Raw genomic sequence first — 8,859 nt, 5'->3', positions numbered from 1 at the left:
TCAGTAGCACTTAACAATATCTTTGGCTTGCATATTTATAGCCTGGTTTTCCTGCCAAAAGCCAATTTAAATCTTAGGTGGTTAGGGTTTCCTCATTAGCCTTGAGGAAACCAAATCCAATTAGATCTTGTCAGATCTGATCTCCCAGATAGATAACTATACATCCCCACCATTAACGCACCTTCCAATACACGTTTTCTCATTTCAACAACCATGGCTTTGCATCTCAACCTGCCTTTGTCAAAACTCCATTAATGTTTCTGTTGTTTCCTTCTTGAGTTTTTCTCACAATCTGATCTTCTTGCTTCGAATCAGGTGCCACCAACTCATTGATTTTTCTCTATTGTTCATTCTACCTCAAGTTGCACTCTTATGATCCGATCCATAAATCACGGGATCCATATTAAATGTGCACCTGTAGAGACATCTATCTCTACATGACACTCCACCAACCTCTGCATGGTTTCCACTTCATCTCCATGTAGCATCCACGTCAAAATCCACCTCTGCTAGGTTTTCTATGTCGATATGGATTGGATCGCCGACCAACTCCATTACTTGGTTCATCTACCAGTATACTAACCTTGCCGGTTAAACTCTCAAACTAGTCTGTCATCAACCTTGCACTCTGCTTTTCTTCCGATGGACTACTCAATCGGTCAACACTCTTGCTAACCTTCCTTATGCACATCTTCATCATATGGGGAGTGTTTTGCATCTGCACCTTGTCCATATTACAAGTGATTACAATTGATTACAATAATGAATGAAATGAAGTATAACATCTACATATGCCAAAAAGAAGTTCCAGTTAGGCTCAAATTGACTTTTACAATTGTTCTACTTATCTGCTCTATTTTCCTGCTCTATCATACACCAGAGCACCTAAAACTTCAATCACATTCACAAAACTTCACACATTCACTCATATAGACTTCTCATACCTGCATCATCACCCAAAGTGCTCAAATGGATCAGTCTTATATATCCACATCAACAAAATAAATCATTTCTCATGTCAACTTCCAAAATCTGCATAACACTCAATATGAAATGTGTAACCTTAAGTCAACTCAATCTATCCACAAATCCATATGTGGACCTAAACAAAATGATAAAAAGCTTAACACAAGTTGGCCCAACCACCTCAAACATGAAACCAATCACCAAAATCAACGTAAAGAGTCTGCATCACACATTACATCAAAATAGCCCGATTGTAACTGAATTACTAGATATCAAACCTTCAATCTCGCTCATGAATCAACACTGCATATTAAGATTATAGAATAATCTTCCTCAAATCTTGAGTCAACTGCCTCTATCAGCACAACCAAAGTCAAGATATGCGAACTGTACTCATACTCTACCAGTTACCGTGTTCCTCATTCCAAACTTATGCCTTATGAACAATATGACTTCCGGTAAATCAAATCTATGTACATCAGATATTATTTCTTAACTGGGTTGCCATCAATGACAACTCTTAAGCATCAATCATGCATCAATCTTCACCAGAATAGTGTCTCTTTCCAAAACAAATCTTACTACACCGCCATCATACTTTTCCATACTCACAAACTTACTCTTATCACCTATCATATGATGAGATAAACCACTATCAATAACCCATTCATCTTTCTCTTAGACTTTAGCACCCAAATCTTTCTCCTCATTAATGCAGCTAGTAGAATTAGTAGTCACCGGATCATCTTCCTTGATAGCAATAAACACCCATTCATCTCTTGAATTTCCTTTATCAGATTCATCATCTATCACACCTTCATCAACAACATAATAAAACTTCTTCTGATATTTAGGCTTGTATGGTTTGGACTTAGGAACTCTTTCTAGACACCTTGAGGCAAAATGTCCCATCTTATTGCATGAAAAACATTTAAGAGGAAATTTTCCATCATACTTACCAGCTCTTTTTGGCAATCTTTTGGCAATCAGGTCTTCAAGCTCTTCAAGCTCTTCAAGCTCTTCAAGCTCTTCAAGCTCTTCAAGCTCTTCAAGCTCTCTTTCTTATTCTTCAAGTTCTCTCATCTCCTTCTGATATCTAGAGACCCTTTTAGAACTTTCTCCTTGATCATATTTCTACTTCCTAGAAGCAGTAGCTTTGAATGTTGATTCTGACTTAGGAAGAGATTCACCAAATTCACTAAACTCAAAGGTAGTAAGCATGCCAATAAATAAGTCTCTAGTCACATTTGTCATGGTACATATCTCCTCAATAGCAACAACTTTGTGTTTGTAAGAAGGTGGCAAGGATCTCAACACTTTAGTTACAATCTCTGATTCTTCCAACACTCCACTGACACTTCTGATTTTCAACACAAGCTCATTCACTTTCTACATAAAAGAAGTAATCTTATCATCTTTTCCCATTCTCAGCATCTCATACTTTCCCTTGAGGCTCTACAAATTAGCAACTTTCACATGATTGCCACCTTCATACAAAGTCTCTAGCTTCTTCTAGATCTCATGGGCAGTTTGCAAATCCATCACATTAGTTATCTCAGAATTAGTCAAGGCACTCAACAATACTTCCTTTATCTCATCTGGAGTTATAGGACCATTTGAAGGAATATTACATAGATTCTTAGTAATATTCCAGTAAGTCTTCACCAATGCATTTCGAGTAACACTCCATATGGTTCTTACAAAGAGTGCAATTCGTTCAATCAAATCTCAGACTATCCTTATTGTATGCATAGGTTTCTGTCCCAGATCACCTCAAGCTGTTAAGCTTCTTTCAAAGGATCTAGCTTTGATTTCAATTATTGGAAACAATGCAACAAACTAAGAGGGAGGGGGTGAATCAGTTTGCTCACAAACTTACATCAAACATAATTTTGGATATAATAATTAACAATGAAAGCATAATTCAACACCACATCAACAACACACATAACACCAAGATTTTTGAAGTGGAAAACCTAGTTAAGGGAAAAACCATGGTGGGAACCTGCCCACAATGAGATGATACCCTATTAGAAGTATATGAAATATTATAACAGGGAATGCATATGCATTCAAGCACACTTCCTAGAGCTCACTACTCAAAACACATAATAAGAAGGGATACAACCCTTAGGAAGACTCATTGTATTACAAAAACATTCGTATTACATCTGGAAGGTCATGAAATGATAAAATAGCATCTCCTCATGCCTGGTTATAGTTATGGTTAAGCACATAGCCTGATCTACCCTACCACACTTCTTCACACTTCTGAAGGATCAAAACATTTGTTTAGACACTTATTCAATCACACATATTCAGATACACTTGAATTGAAAATACATCTATCATATTATTATTACATATATTTATACAAATCATCAACCTATCTTTCAAGGTAGTCTCAACACACATCACAAATTACAAAGCTATAACCATACACACTACAATATAACATGCAAACCAAAACCATATCGACTAAGACATGGTATGGACCTAAATCAACACCTTGAACAAGAAACACCTCCAAGAAGTTTTCAATGAACATCCACAACACACTACATTCATCATGTCAACGAAGAACATGAAGAACACACCAAATCAAAGAAAATCATCAATATTGTGAACAATGATCAATGTAGACCACTAACATAGATAAGACACGATCTAGAAACTTCCACAAGCACCATGAATTACCACATCAACAACTACAACATCACCACTTACTATAATCTTCATCATCATTATACTAAACCTCAAGAATACTAACTGAACTAACTGACAAACTGAAAGATTCACTCACGGACCTCCAAATGATGAGCCATCTAAATTGAGGACACATATGAGCATCCCAAACACTCTACCAAATTTGTAAACCAAGGCATTACAATGTGGAGAAATGTGGAGCAAAATCCAAAACACTGATCAACACTGAATAATAAAAAAACAAACTGCAATACTAGATCTCATAACTTGACCAAATCACTATGCAGACCACTGAAAATTGAGTTGAATCAACTAGAGATACTTATCTCAAAACCTTTTAATCCACAAAAACTCATCTCCAACACACTAGCCAGACCAAATCATTTAATTTGATTGCAACATTGGAACACACAAAGGAATATGTTAACATCAATGACAACACATCATTCCAACAAACTTCTCAATAATATCCAACACATTCTACCAAATTTTGGTTACATAATATTTAATTAAAAGAAAAAGGATTTTTAGACATCACTAATCCCTATTCACATGGTGTCTACCTAATTAATAAATATATTGTGAGGGCATTTGAGTGGGAATGTAACTTGGAAGAGTTTGGTATATTTTTCATTTAAGGACATATTTTTAGTTAGAATTTAATGAGTTTCTCCTAGCTCCATTTTTAGAACTAATGAATCAAACCCCTTTAATACCATTTGGAAGGGTTTGAAAATAACCTCAAAAAGTTTTATCTTGTAATGCCCCAAGCCACACATCATTCAAGACATTATCCAAGTGAATCTTTTTTTTTAAGAACAACTCTTAAAATGTAAGAAATGGCATTGACACGTTCTACTACATACTATTGTGTACACAAGTGTCATGCTAATCATAATGAAACATAAGAAAAAGTAAATCATTGTGGTGATGATTTAAATCATACATAATGTCAAACAACAATCAGACTTACAATACATCACTGCTACTCCAATAAATGTGGCACAAGTAGGAGACTTACTAATCACGAGACACAACCACCATGATAAATCTACAATAGAGTATAAATACATCACAATGACAATAGAGTCCTAAATCCATGATTTAATTCTTAATATACCTTAAATCCATCCCCTACACACACTTAAGGAAATTTTAAACACTAAAGTGTGGGTCAACTAGGAGACATCACATCTTGACTAATGGGAAAAACCATTATTTCCCTATACACATGACAAACTTAGCAATGAAAAGGTAGGAATCCTTGATCAAGGAAATCCAAACATAGGGTCCAAACATCTAAAAGAGACTAAACCACAAGGAAGTACAATCCTTCCAACAATTATAATGATAAAGGGCCATTTATATGTGATGACATACTTTCCAATGTAAATGATAGCTTAACTCTTACATTACGATACTTATTAACAAAAAAAAGAAATGAAAGGTTTTCCAAGTTGATGGGAACAACTTTCATATACAAGTTTCCCCTAAAAATGTCAAAAAAATACTTTTTTGATAGGGTAGAGGAATAGGGAACATCTAGCGACTATAATATCCAAAAAGGACAGTAGCATCAATAAGGGACACTAACACATTACACTCAAGTATCCTAAAAATATGCTATAATATTAAAAAAGTGTTGGACTCATGTCGATAGTTTCATGTCACCTGATCACATCTTTAAGAGTTAGGGTTTATAATACGTATCAATAGGGTTTATGTTTGTTGCCTTGGATAAAACCCCAAACCCTTAGTTCTTATCACTTTATGTTATATTTGGCTATTGACTTGCTAGAACATGTTGCTTATCATTTAAGATCAAATTAATCCTTTAAGACTATTAAGTGACTGACCCCCTCCTCCTAGCACAACCACTTGTTAGTAATATACATGTGCTGAATATTTTTTGTCATCCTGTTAAGTTCTCTCAACAATGGTATCCCTTGTGCATGTGGTGTCTTGTTGCACGATCATAATAGAAAGCTAACCCACATCAAGCTTACAATGTTGTACAATCATGCTATGTGTCCTGGGTTGGAAAATGCACTCAACATGATTTAGGACAAGGAAAATGCTCCATGTGGAAACTCATTACATGTTTGCAAGATTCAAAAGGACTAATCCAACTACATCCATAATAGTCCATAGTTATGACATGTCTTGATATCACTATGGTCCCTTGCCCTCCATTTTAACTCTATCATGGGCTTCATTTGTATGTCATGTGGTAATCCTTGATTGGTTTTTCATTATTGCACACTTCATAAAATAGACCCACCATATATCCATGATGCTATAGAATACGGACATGTGTTTGGGGCCCACCTATTATCTACATTTTCCTTAAGCATTGACTTGTACTGAAATATCTACATGACGCCTTTGAGTGTTATCACAAGTCTTTGAAGGATGGTCTGCCATAGGGTCATGATGGTGCAAGATCATGGCAAGTGTCTTGGGCTTGTTAAGATAATCAAATGAAGTCTCTACTAGTATAATCCACATGGTGGCCCATCATAATATTATATGGGAAAAAGAGTCGATCCCAATTATAGCCATGATACTACACAATGCTGACATGTGTCCATCTTTCTTAGAAGAATTACCCACTTTGTGTTAGCATTCAGGCAGGCCAGAGCAATAAACAATATTAAATATAGTACGAAATAAAAAAATAAATTGTTGACCTTTTTTATGTCAACCTTAGCTATGCAGATAACCAATCAAAGAAAATCATCCACTGGCTAAAAACCTTGTCTATTTCTCTAAGGCCTAAAACCCTAAACCCTAAGGCTTTTGCCTTAATATATTTCTTGGCCTTATTCTTTTTAGTCCTTGACCAGACAGGGTGGTCATTTCACTTAAATATTACTGGTTTGAGGATTCCCTTTTAATCCCAGGATCATTCCCTTTTCACTCATTACCGGCTACCAAGGGGTTATATTCTTTTTTGATGTTGCACAATGATTTGAACTTGCCTTTTGGTTCCCGCTGCGATATGGCCATAACCACTTTGTGTTATCATGGTTTCCTGATAGTTTAGGCTCATGGTGAGGTTCTCTTTGTGAAATGGCTATGTGGCCGCAATGTTAAGTATTGATATTATTGTTTTACAATGGTTAAGGTTGTTGTTGGGGTCCCCCCCGTGAAACAATGATGTGGGCCATTGATGATGATGTTAGGTAGTGTTATCAAAATTTTGTGGTGGTCAAGGTGTTGGAATGCATTGATACCAGTAGTAAACTGAGAGGGGGGCGGTGAATGAGTTTACTAACAATAATAACAATCAATACAATTATAAACCTTAAACCAGAGCACATCCCAATGAAGAATATAATATGAAAGCACATCACACATAACACCAATATTTGACGTGGAAAACTAGGAAAGGGAAAAACCACCATGGGAAACCATACCCACAATCAGATGAATACTCTGTAGTCATATTATGAATGATTACAATGGGTTCTGCACATCCAAAAAGGCCAATGGCCTAGAGCGCACTGCTCATCACAAAGGGAAGTCTCATTGACTTACAAAATCATCGGACTACAATCCGAAAAGAAATGGACTATGAAAGTAGCACCTACTAGTGCCAGATACAATTCCAATTAAGCACTAATGTCCGCTCTATAATACAAAACCTTTCCAACCTTCACTTGAATGATATGACTTTATTCACACTAAATCCTTTTTTGATAATGCAGACTTAACCAATAATTGATATTTAAATTACATGAGCAAGTCACCTATAAATATAGATAATTTGTTCCTTAGTAGACACGTAAACCAATCTGACTTCCTTTACTTCAACCTTTTCCTTCAAGAAATTATACCTTATAGAAATGTGTTTTGATTTGGAATGAAATATCAGATTATTTGACATATCAATAGCAACAGTATTATCACAATGAATAACAATAGGCTCATCATAACTTGCCCTTATATTCTTTAACATCCGTAAAATCCATAAAATTTGCGTACAGTCGGTAGCAGCTGCAACATATTCTTCTTTAGTTGTAGATAATGAAATGCATGATTATTTCTTACTAAGCCATGAAACCAACTTCTTCCCAAGAAAGAATTCACTGCTAGTAGTAATCTTCTGGTCATCCACATCTCTTGCCCAATCAGAATCTGTATATGTACATAATGTGAAGTCATCATTCTTTGGATACCATAACCCAAAGTCTATTGTACCTACCAGATATCTGAATATCCTCTTGACAACAATATCATGAGTTTCTCTATGATCTAATTGAAATCTAGAAGCAATACAAACAATATTCATTATATGAGGTCTTGTCTAAGTTAGGTACAACAAACCACCAATCATTGATTTGAATCTGCTCGGGTTCATCTTAGGTGATTCATCATCCTTTGACAATTTGCAATTGGTTATCATAGGAGTATCGACACGTTTATAATTCTCAAGTCCAAATTTCTTAAGTAACTCCTTCACATACTTAGTTTGACAAATGAAAATACCTTTATCAGTTTGAGTAATTTGCAAACCTAAGAAAAAAATAATCTCTCTAATCATAAACATTTCAAATTTATTCCTCATATCATTAGCAAATTTCATGCATAGACCTTCTTCTCCTCCAAAAATGATATCATCCACACATACTTCAACAATCAATATGTCATCATGATCAATCTTGTAATATAAGTTGTTGGTATTTTGGTATGGTTTTGTCATTGATGTCAACACCTACTAAAACACTAGCACTTTGGAGATCCAGTAGCATTCACCGGCAAGCAACTATTGCACAGTTACTGGTATATAGTTCACCGGCAAGATATAATGATCACCGACACTTGGAATGATATGGAAGACACTTGGTAATGTCAAAGACATCATGTGGACACTTTGTTTTGAAGAATTAATCATTGGTATATTCATATTTGCATATTTGCTTTTACCGGTAAATAGGTCCAGGGTTACCTAGGGTTACACCGACAGTTAGCTTTTCCAGATCAGCATGGCATGCTATGGAGATAATTTATTATTGTTCTAAAATGCATTAAGCCAACATGTTTAATCTGTTATTGCATCAGATATTATATTATTTGTAAAAAGTCTTTATTGTAATATATTGTAGAGCCGACCTACTAAAATTGGTCTTAGGTTATGGTATAAATGTAAGATCTTATTTGTAAGATCGAATGTGGAATGCGAAA

This window comes from Cryptomeria japonica, chromosome 8, assembly GCF_030272615.1.
Source record: "Cryptomeria japonica chromosome 8, Sugi_1.0, whole genome shotgun sequence".
In the NCBI taxonomy this organism is placed as follows: domain Eukaryota; kingdom Viridiplantae; phylum Streptophyta; class Pinopsida; order Cupressales; family Cupressaceae; genus Cryptomeria; species Cryptomeria japonica.
This window is presented reverse-complemented; position numbering follows the sequence as displayed.